The following is a 12,317-nucleotide window of genomic DNA, read 5'->3' as shown; positions in this document are numbered from 1 at the left end:
CCCTAACCCACGCTAGGGGGGGTCGGCACAACATGTGTTTCTCTTCCACTCTCCCCTATCAGCCGTCATTTCCATACACCTTTCTTATCCGTGTTATCTTTCACAAGTACCTTCTATATTTTCTTTGGCCTCTTCCCTTATATCTCCCCACATTCATATCTAACACTGTTCTCGTCACATGACATTCTACCTTCCGCATGACATGACCATATCACGCTAACCCATTACTCCTCATCTTTTCTGTCACTGGCGCCACTTTCAAACCTCCACTCCCCCAATGCAGACACTTTATCGATAAAAGTATCGACACTATTCAACATCCGCGTGAGAGCTGTTCCTCATTGCAGGTCGGAGTAAAGAGGAAGTGATGAGTCATCGATCTGTTAAACGAATAATTAATATCTCTGTCACGTACGATGACGTTCATCATGACAATGACTCTTTTACCTCAACTCCTCACCATCACCTTGATTGCACGTTGTATAGAACCAGAGCAACTTAATTCGAGTCGGGGTACTACCGCGTAATAGACCAGTACTAGTATTTACGTGGTCTGTGACCAGGTTCAATTTAGAACTGTCGGTTTCCAAATTGGTCTTCTCATCCTCAGTGCAAATCTTTGGGTCACCGAGGTCATCATGTTGAATATTAGTATAAATTATTTGTAAGTGTTTTCGTCGAGTGAAAGGGCTTCTGTAGACTATTTCACGTTTCTGAGAGTCGTATTCTAGAACTCTATTCAATGCTCAAGTCAGGATTGCACTGGAAATACGACCCTAATGGCAGGGACTATAGCTAAATATAAAGAAAAAATTCAAGTGTTTTTGTTAACAACTCACCCAGCATTATAATTACACATAATTTCTATAACCAAATACATATGAGGTCATGCTCATTAATTTAAAACAGACTCGACTAAGACCTCCTCATTCCAACAATGGCCAGTTATTTCCATCACATTTGGCAGGACAGACACAAAAAAATCTTAAAGCAGGTAACTGACAATGTAAACTAGGTTTTATGAAATCACCTATAAGAGCCATTTCGGATTGACAGACTCTTCGCAAGATGTATGACGTCACAACGCTGTTACATCCGGGAAGCCATGCTATTTCCAACACCAACAAATGCCCAGAATTCTCGACCTCTCCAAAACGTAAAATTACTTTCTAAATAGAGGTCAGGTGGTACTGGACAGTGGTTACTAATATTTGAACGGGTTTATGAGTGACCGCTTCCTTGACCTAGTGGTTAAGACGCTCGGTTGCGGAAATCGGGGCCACGGGTTCGGGTCGCGAGAAAAACATGCTTGAAAGAAAATTTGGTATCCAATAGTTATTGTAAGTTTTGTCCTCGTTATAGTAGAATCTGGACTTTGGCGGTAAATAATTTATTGATCTAGGCTACATACTTGTGTATGTAGCCTAGATTTATTTGTATAAAGGCTACATACACACTCACGCACAACATACACACATAAAAATGAAATCATAAGCGGAGTAAATACCATAAGATACACTGATATACACTTTAGTGCACACACACACAAGAGTAATAACAGTACACGAACAACTTAAAACTAATGTGGTCAAAGGCGGCCTTATCGCCAAGAGCTCTCTCATCCTGACAACCTTTCAGAGCAGAGGGAAGCTAAACAGAGCAAGAGATGAATGAATGAAAGAAATACTCTTATTGCAATGTATCAATGTCGCCCATCCTACATAACTATATATATGGGTCTATAAAAATATATGTACTATAATATGCATACATAGGGAAACAATCTGTTCCCTGCATAATCTGATTTGTCAAGTCTATTTATACGTTATACGTATATGAAAATTGTAATCATCTACTACACGTTTTGAATTATTTCGGAGCATAGCAATGAATTGCAAAAGATTACAAAAATAATGTACCTACAAGTGAAAATTTTCAGCCGTTTGACGTAAGCCTTCCGTGAACCGAAATAGCCGCCCACGCGCATACTTTCAATTTTGTCTGCCGCGCACACCACTTTGCTGTTTTCACCACTACACTGTTTTGTGATTACAATTTAGACTAACATCGCTCATTCATCTTCACCCCAGCCAGTCCACACCTTTGTCTACAATATTTGAGAAGGTGTCCTTGTTACTACGTCACGTTTTTTACAGTAGTCGTGAAACACAATAAAGTCTTTCCCAGTCGAAATCGGTTGTCATCTTAAAAAAATTAATATTGTAATGACAGAAATTGTGTCTGTTTATTTTTAATTGATTAGTTTATCCTGGTAAAAGTGTTAAATTAATTTTCTCCTCGAAACATAACGCCTTCACCAGGTTTCTGAACCTTCTTCGACGTGCAGGTTTCATCAAGTTACATGTCGTCACAGGGATTCAAAATGTCGACCCCACAAATGAGAAGCCACCGTTCTTCCGCTAGCCTACCACTTCAATAGATACCTCACAATTTCCACATTCTTATAATTTCCTTGGGACGAATCGCCCTGCAATGGAGCTCGATACCTCCAACGAACACTACGCAAACTTAATTTGTGGACCTGTTCTGTTTTTATTTTGCTTTTGTTTCTTTTTTTAACGAAATTCGTTTTCTTTTCTTTTGAATTTCTTTTTTGTTTGAAATTGAATATTTTAAAATGACAAAGAAAGAAACAAACACATTAATTACATCAAACGACCTGGAGAGCTGCCTATACAAAAGCGTCAAAATTCACTTCGTAACACTGCCCAGAACAGTTAGACCAAAATTAATATAGAAAGTTCGTTTCCTAAACTATTTCTGCCGGAAATCGAAGCCAAAATCTAACTGTTACCAACTGTTGAACCAACGTGATCGTGTTCTAATATTGTTTCTTGCTTGTATAAGCAAATACAAACCTAACATTGTAAAGACTGAAGAGTCTTTAAATGAATATTACGAGAAAACAACATAAATACGAAAAACTCAGGAAACCATTATAATATATTCCGAAATTAGACAGACAAAATGTTTATTCAGCGCTAATAGATAACAAATACTTTAGAAACAAAATCACTCATCCACATGACACAAATTAAAAGCAAATAAAACACACATTGATGCAAATTCGACGATAAGATGACGTCGACGAGGCCCTGCAAAACGTGGTTGAAACGTTGAGGGTAGAGGGCATCAAATTTTGTCAGCGTACAGGTACGCTGCAATCGTACAGGTACGCTCCAAACTCTCGGATGAGACTCTTCGGCTAAAGACTAAACGACGAGAAGACATTCGGGCCACTTGGTCAGAGCCGTATCATCTTCGCAATCTTCTTGTTGAGATCTGATCTCAACAAGAAGATTGCGAAGATGATACGGCGCGACCTTCGGAGCTACAGTACACGCCTCATTGAAGAAGCAATAGTACGAAACCGAGGGTCCAAAGTGTTCACTCAGCAGCTTGGAAGGAGCCACCTGACGAAACTTACAACACACGATGGTCGAACCATAACGCCGAAGCCGGAGATGCTCGCCTAGATAGAAAACTTCTATGGCCAGTTATACGCTGCACATGTTTCTCGTAACCTACACGACAACCACGATCCCAGAGCCGCCCTGATGCGCCACGATACCGACGACCTACCAGATATCAGCCAAGACGAGATCATATTGGCTCTAAAACAGCTCGAAAATGGAAAAGCCTGGTGAAGACGGAGTTACTTCAGAACTTCTGAAGTCCGGAGGAGTTCCAGTCATCAAGGAACTACAGAACCTGACCCGAGAACTCCTAAAACGTGGAAAACAGCTTATATACGTGGCTCAGGAGTGAGATGGGTCCGTAGTTTTTAAGTAAATATTTGTCTCCTTTTTTGAAAAAGAAAACTACAATACCAGGAGTATTGTAGTTTTCTAGAGACATTACGAATCGTCTCGCCAGAAGACTCGACGAGTTTCAGTCACCGGAGCAGGCCGGGTTACGACGGGGATACGGCACCATAGACCACACACAGTGAGGCAGATTATACAAAAGTCAGAAGAGTAAAATCGGCCCTTGTATCTAGCCTTTGTGGACTATGAGAAGGCTTTTGATTCCATCGAAACCTGGGCTGTCTTGGAATCCTTGCAGCGATGGCAAGTGGACTATCGTTACATCGAAGTGCTGAGATGTTTGTATAACGCCGTCACTATGAGTGTCCAGGTACAGGACCAGCAGTCTAAACCCATCCAATTCCTCAGAGGAGTGAGACAGGGGGATGTTATATCCCCGAAACTGTTCACAGCCGCATTGGAGGATATTTTTAGACGCTGTACTGGAAAAGTATGGGCATTAACATAAACGGCGAGTACATCTCACACTTGCGATTTGCAGATGACATTGTCTTAATGGCGGAGTCGCTGAAGGAACTACAGCAGATACTGGACGGCCTAGAGTCGATGGGAAAAACGAGTTCTAGAGTGGAGACTGCGACTCGGTAAACGTAGTGTAGGACGCCCTCCGGCCAGGTGTAGTGACAACCTGCAAAAGGTTGCTGAAAAGGATGCGAAAAGCTGAGGACCGTGCGAAATGGCACATATTGGGAGAGGCCTATGTCCAGCAGTGGAATGCAATAGGCTGATGATGATGATGGTACAAATTAATAATAACGGGTGACTTAGAATAGAGTCTATCCATTTTTACAGTTTACAGTGCTGTCATTCTACCAGTGCCACGTTTACCTTTTACCAATTGCCAAGATTATTACCGGTCGAACGTGTAGATCTACACCAGGCCGGACAACCGACCATGGGCTATAAATCACACCCAGAGATGAGCATTAGCTTAAAAACAAACAAGTATTTGTCTTCAACTAAAAAGAAATATCAATATACATCAGAAAATTATCGCAAATATCAAACAATTTCCTCAGAAAACGTTAATCTGCCATGACAACTTAAGTTTTAATTATTTCCTGTTTTATAAAAACAAATATTTTTCCACTGACTGAAAAAAAGTGACTTTTCTTTGTCCCGAACGTTTAAAAATAACATTTAGTTTTTCGTGCAACTCTCGCGCAGCCAAGTGGTTTCGATTTGTTTACATTTTGAAGTGATAAATGCACATGATTAGGTTTTACAAAAAACAAACGATTGCATTTGTTACAATACAAAATTTTTCTCCACATTTTATAGTTTTGTTCGTTGCTGTTCAAAAAATAATGCATACGTTGGTGTTTTAGGAAACAACGTGGTTAATAAAGGTAAATGAAACATCGCAGTCTGAGCCACTAACAGGTCAAATGCCCGCGTTCAACTTAACCAAAATAAAACTACTTCTTATATACTAAATTAAAGGTTCCGTAGAGAAAAAGACTTATTTGAGAACAAATGTGTCTCTAAGAAGATAGTTCAATCAAATTGATTAAATGCAGCTCGAGACACGTGAAAAGCAGCCCTTTGTGCTTTCACAATCAACAATAGACTTTAGACTATTCAATTACGTGTTACACCTCAGCGAATGTGTTCATTTACACTTGACAATTTCACAAAGATCATAAAGCAATTAAGTCAAAAGGACTCAGGATAGCTCCCTGTGGAACCCTAGTTCGTTGCACTAGACATGCTACCAACATTTCACTACCACCGGCTTAGAATAATAGCTGTAAGGAACATTCTCTCCCTTCTACCCCCCAGTGCATTCACCTGCCCCCTCTCCATCTCGCTCACCCCCTCAGTGGCTAGAACCTTATGCAAGTTAGTTAATATTTGAACATTGCAGGAAAGTAAAAGTCCTCAGGATTACAAACTCCAACTTTATGCATAGGGTATGCGGCGGTCGAGTTGCTTCTAATTTGTTAGCGTTGCATGTTTCATATTCGTCAGTTCTTTGAACTTGTTCTTTAGACGTGTATTTTCTTTAGCATATATGTATGCAAGTTTTCTTTGTGATATCGTGGAAAGTCTAGAACTATCGCTTTAAAAAGATAAAGAACTTGACTGTAATAATTAAAGCAAATTAAAAACATTCAAAGTAAGTTAAAGTGGACGGTCGTCATGTTGTTGAATTTTGAAGATATACTTTTGTCGACGGAAATTGATATCGAAGCTACATATAAGCACTAACATTTGAACATCTCAGCCTAATTCTTAAGACAGAATGACACTTTAAATACAAAGCTATATTTAACAAGTAACCTGCATAAACGAGAATTTTGGGACTACTTCACTAAACATATGTATCTTTATAAGAATTTTTCATATGGAAATAATAGATATTGCGAGTATTCAGTACCAACGCAAATGTCCTTTAAAAAGGTTTAAAGTACTAGGAATTAATGGGCGCGTGTGAAAAGATTAAGGTATGACAGAAGCGTAGTGAGTGGAAGCTCACTGACTCTGCGTACCCTAATGGAAGACAGACATAATAATAAGTACGTGTGTACTAAACGTATCAAATTTCACTGACATCGCAGGAACAACCGTTATCGGCGGCGCGACAGCTAAACTTGATAAGGCGTTGAATGAAACAGGAAGTGTAGGTATTAAATGTGGAAACGTCAAGTCTAGCGTTTGCCGCAGTATTTTAATACCCGCACTTTCGGCCGTTACAAGGCCAATTGAAAGATATAAAGGCAGGCAAAAGTTCAATAGCGTATTACTAGCTAACCTGACAATTTCCGTCGATAGAACTGAGAGACGAATGGGAAATTCTAGTTCCTCGTTTTTTATGGTTGTCGCCTGAGTGGACCTTGTGATTGTGGTTCGGCTTCAACACGGTGTAAGAAGAATTGAAAGAATCAAAGTAATCGATATTCAACTTTGAATTATGATCAAAGTATGGTACGAACGACTGCTTCTTAGGAGACCAGTACTAAAATATGTATCCAAGATAGAGAAGTAGCAATACATTTTTAGTTTACCTCGATACATTAAGTGAACCTTTTCAATCGCAAAAGCGACAGAAAATCGTATTCGCTATTCAGCAATCGTCCACTAAAGGAAACTATTCAAAGAAACTAGAGCAGTAAAAAGACTCGTGTTCTGCATAAAAACAGAGTATGCAAGTATGCATTACGAAGGGTCGATGACCCCTGTGAATAATATAAAGAACATCCGGATTAAAGCCACAGAATGTGCTGAGACAAATAATCTTCTTTGCACAATATTACCAGCTTAACTATACAGTCACCAAATAACAAATTCGAACTTTGTATAGTGATTTTAATACTTTTCCATTAGCACGTCTAAGTTTGAAGTATCAGTATGAAAGTAGGTGTTGATTCGACATAATTTTTGTTGTCATATATATAATAAAGTAATGTTTGCAAACTAAGATTCTGCACGGTGTAGAGACTAATTCAAAGTTACTCATATTCAGTTTACTTTGAACTAATCAAAATCATGAATAACACCGGTTTCGTTGTTTTAATAATAGGTAGAAGATAGAAAAGATTATTTTACTAACGTTGTATTTGTACATATATATGTTTATAATAGAAAATCATATCATAATCGTTTAGATCGTCGACTTTTCTTTAACCACATTCTCATTGAAATTATCGATAACGTCTAAAACATTATACCTTTAAGTCTTTTATTTACCCAATTCCTTCAAACGCCCACACTGATAATTTGTTTCACGTAACACATTAAAATTAAGGTACTCTGTTAAGTTGTCTAACGTGTGATGCATGCCTAAGCTGTGCGGTTGCATCGGATGCTGGTCGCTCGTCAACTCGTCGAGTGAATTCGTTGAAAGCGCTATTGTTTATAGGTTATAAAAACAACGCGAACCAATATCTTAGAAACATCGCTTAATTCAAACTTCAAAGTACCTTGCAGCGAATTGATCGGCTTAATATGCGTTTATAATACTCTCATATGTTATGATTAGATTGTGAAAAAGAAGAAATTAACAACTGAAATATTACAAGCAGTGTCTAAATCCACACTTAGACGCTACAAAAACCTGTTTGTTATAATTATTAATACAAAGATGTTCGATTTCTTGTGGCAAAACGTGGCAGACGCTATGGCAACTAAGCCACGGAACGAAGAAATAGATTTCTCACAGAAAAAGTCGTTAAAAAACGTTAATAGAAAATCATAGCAGTGGTTAAATAAATAACCTTAATTACATTGGAAACTATATCATATTATCAATACATTACACGTGCTCGGTCTACTCTTAACAAGAGGTTTCGACATACACGTGTCATCCCGATGTCTTTTTTCACCGTAACTTGGAAATCAAAGTCATTACATTCGGGAGATTTATACTGACGACTCCCAATCGCTCATTGAAAACCAAAGCTTCGGAAATAAATTCCATCTCTTTACGGAATAAAATTAGGCGTGGAAAATAATCGCAAGCTATTTCGGGATTCAAATCTGTCGAGGAAATTTCATCAAATCGAGTCCTTCCTTATTAGTAACAGATTGAATAGTCAAGACACGAATACCTTAAGATCGTATCTGTTGCCCACTTCATTAATTAAATAAATTACATCAAATGTATCACTACTGTCTTCAATGTAACCTTTCAAGAATTCGTTTATGACGCCATGTGACAGGATGAACAAGTCGTGCGTGGTGGTAAGCGACACGCCTGTACATAACAGCTGCAGTGCCACTCAAAGCTTTAAATCGCAAAGATCTGGGACACAGACACTGAACCCGTCACCCTGACCACATTGGTAGACGAGTCCCATGTGTCTGTGATTTCACCCTTCAAAACCGGAACGCAGTAATGCTCACATTACTGTTTGGCGGCAGAAATAGGTGAGGTGATAATATATACTTCCCTGGCGGAATTCCTTCAGAAGAGCTCTATTGCCACTGAAATTTGCATATTTAACAGCAATCATATTCATTTCTATACGGCATTGACAGCCCTGGAACTTACATACTCTCAGTTATTTAAAGGTTAGTTGTAAGAAAACCCTTTACGACATAAGTTCGCCCTTGTACACTATTTTTCTTAACTTACTTTATTAATTAATTCTGATAATTCGTTTTGTTGTACAATAAAGTGTTTACATACACACGTAAATCTTCTACACATGCCTTAGGATTTATATTGGAATATACATTGGCATAGCCGTACCAACCGCCACTTTGCACGATCCTGTCTTTTCATTAAGCCCTCAAACTCTTCTCACTTCAACCAGTTTAAGAACATTCTCGATGTGGTCTGAGAACGTACTTCTGGGTCGTCATTACCCTTCCTGTCGGCCCTATACATATTGTAAATAACGGCGTGCAAAATAATTCTCCTAAGCAATTTCTTGTTTTTCACTCAAAGCCCTTTCCTTTATGTAACGTGACACTTTGGAGCCTTAATAAATTACCCGTAACCCGTCCATCGCGGATGTTTCGCCAAATGTCCGTAAAAAAGCGCTGTTTGCGCTTTACGGCTCGATTTTACACATATTCACAGGCTGAATATATACAGGATAGTCCCGTGCTCATACAACGCTGCTGTATAAAATAATAATAATAATGACGACCATGCCAATTACCTGATCTCAATCCAGGCAATTCCCTGTATGTACTACGAGTACCATAATATCGAAATTAGCTTAGGGGCACTACCCAGAACACCGAGACCAGAACCAATTCAGAAAGTCTAGCATCTACTGTATTAACCGCTGAGTCACCGAGGTGACCAATAAAAAAATACACACAAGGTACCCGTCTGTAGGTTTTTAGAAAATATTGGAAAGTATATAGGAAAATACTTATTTGCTTTGTAGAACCATTCGTCACAATCAGACTCACAAAAAAGTTTATAGAAAAATCTGCACGGCCAAAGTTACTTGTGACTTAAAACTTTTTTCATGTTTCTCAAGTTACAAAGTCAGTTATCCGTGGAACTTTGATCAAAAAATCCAGCTTATTTTCAAAACCGTCTTAATAGTCAATAATTTACTTTTCGTGCAAGACTTTAGCCAATCTTCAACTTCGATCTCCCAACTTTCGTCTGTTTCCCATCAGGCTTCCTGTGCATGCCGTAAAGAGTTCACTTGCCGTCTAGACACTTCGACCTGGAGTAAAAAGCGAAAGTCTCTCTCTTTCGCTCGCTCACACATGCGCAGACATGTACCAGCAAGAGGGAGACAACAGGTGGCTGTTAAAAATTTAGGAGGACGGGGTGGGGGCCAAGGTCGCCGTACGGAAGCGTCTGGCCTGAAGATTACATATATCGATTGGACCATGTAACGACGGCTGTATGGAATCCAAGAGATTCAATGCAGATTAATAAGTTGGAATTCATCATTAAGTATTGCGACCAAAATTGATGATTAAAATTTCTACAGAATTGGCTAATGTTAAATATTTTGGTTTTCATGCAATTCTAGTGCTCTCAACTAAAGGGGCACGAACGTTTAAAGTTACATTATTTTCACTTTTCCATTAAATCATTTTTTCGTCAACAGCTTTGTAATACATACGAACGTAAATTTCCACCATCTAGTTTCCTTCCTGCTCGCCCACACGCAATTCAGGCTAAAACAATATTAGGCCTTGACTAATAAATGACCTAAACTTCCTAGAAACCTAACCCTTTGCGCAGGAAGTAAATAACATAGGAATAACTCTCGCTGAATATTTTGGTAGTTGCTACCCACTGGGTCTATAATACTTAGATTCAAATTTACGTACAGCGTGTTTCAAACTGTTGCTGTTGAATAAACAAAATTATTTCAACCAAAAAAGTGGGCATAGACGATATCAATTGCCCAGCGGCTAGTGATGACGCAAGAGCAGCCGCAGTTGTGTGCCATGTTAAAGCCCAATGAACGTGTATTGAAACTAACCAGCTGTTGTCGAAGTTCAGTGAAATATATATATTAGCCCTGTAGCTGAATTCGGGTGTTTTTATGAAAAGATTGTTACGGCGATAAGCCACCTTTTACCTTGTATTGTATAAGCCTAGACTCTAGAGACCAACATTATGAAATTCCCTAAAGTTAGAAGCTTGACAGAAATAAAGCTTTTACAATAACTGTAAAGAAGAAATACAGGCAATTTCATTTCAAAAAATATAGCTGTAAAAAAGTAAATATGTATTTTTAGGTAGCTAGATACCTACCAAGATTAAGAGCACATCATCTTATGTAATAGTAAATGCCTAACTGCCACGCACGTCTTGAATTAAAATTTTGTAAAGATCTTCTTTGGCCTTCGTTAAAGTTTCCAGAGTCTGATAACTTAGGCTACGATTATCTATGTAGAGATAGAAAGGTGGTGGTAGAGTAACAATATTGGCGACCTCCTGAAGGCTAGCAATGTGGGCACGGATCCGGTTCGATTCCTGGTAAGATCAATTTGGGCAACGAGCTTTTCTAATCACTCAGTACTCATAGTACACGGAATTCTCAAGTGCTTGTCTGCCATATTATTATTATCGATAAGTTTTGGCAGACATCTAAGTTATAAGTTAGATAATCAGGTTAAAGTACCAATCAGTCAGGTTTTACTTCATCATTAGTTAGTATTTAACCTACATATTAAGTGTACGAGTATGTAGTTATGTAAAAATAATTTATTTTTATTGCATTGCTATGTAATAAAAAGATAATTCCAGGAAAGATTTTAGCATAAGGAACAATGGACGTATTATAATAAAACATTTAATTTAAACAGTTTTTTTGTATAAAGATTACATTTTCTATTTTAATTAAGTATAAATTGAAAACATTTAATTTCTATACAAAAGGATTTAAATTAAATACGATTAAATAAAACTCGATATGAGATTTAAAATGTGCTTGCGCAATAAATGCACACTCGTAAACTTTTCAATACTCGAGTTCGTATGGAACATAATACATATTGCAAAGTTTCTCTTTAATGGCGCTTTTATTTAAAATAATTATTACGAAAATAATGTAGCACTATTCTTCAGGTGATACTCGTGCTAATAGACTATCATCAGGTTAATATCGTCTGTGCATTGTGTAATTAATTATATTGCTGCTCCAAGGGTAGCGGAATTTGTGCGCTGGCACAGTATTTATGAAAACTTGATAAGTAGAAGCAGTAGTACGAATGAAAGGAACAAAAGAGGCCAAGTCAAAAGTACAAATAACGGCTCAATCTAAGATAAGTACTTAGAATCAGTAATACGAATGAGAGGAACAAGAGTCTTATGTCAAAAGTACAAGGAATGGCTAAATCTAGACATGTAGAAGCAGTATTACGAATGAGAGGAACAAAAGAGGTCAAGTCAAAAGTACAAAGAATGGCTCTATCTGAGATAACTAGTTAGAATCAGTAGTACGAATGAGAGGAACAAAGAGGCTATGTCAAAAGTACAAGGAATGGCTCAATCTAGACAAGTAGAAGCAGTATTACGAATGAGAGGAACAAAAGAGG

At 38.1% G+C, this 12,317-nt stretch overlaps 1 protein-coding gene across 3 annotated transcripts in view; it reads left to right on the top strand.

The window, feature by feature from the left end:
* Positions 1–12,317, top strand: part of LOC113232782 (ecdysone-induced protein 74EF) — a 320,596-nt gene that overhangs the window by 277,901 nt on the left and 30,378 nt on the right. The gene's annotated exons all lie outside the window — the stretch shown is intronic.

This window comes from Hyposmocoma kahamanoa, unplaced genomic scaffold (assembly GCF_003589595.1).
Source record: "Hyposmocoma kahamanoa isolate Upper Pololo Valley unplaced genomic scaffold, ASM358959v1 78, whole genome shotgun sequence".
NCBI classification, from domain to species: Eukaryota; Metazoa; Arthropoda; class Insecta; order Lepidoptera; family Cosmopterigidae; genus Hyposmocoma; species Hyposmocoma kahamanoa.
The sequence above is the reverse complement of the archived record's forward strand: the minus strand, read 5'-3'. Positions and strand labels throughout refer to the sequence as shown.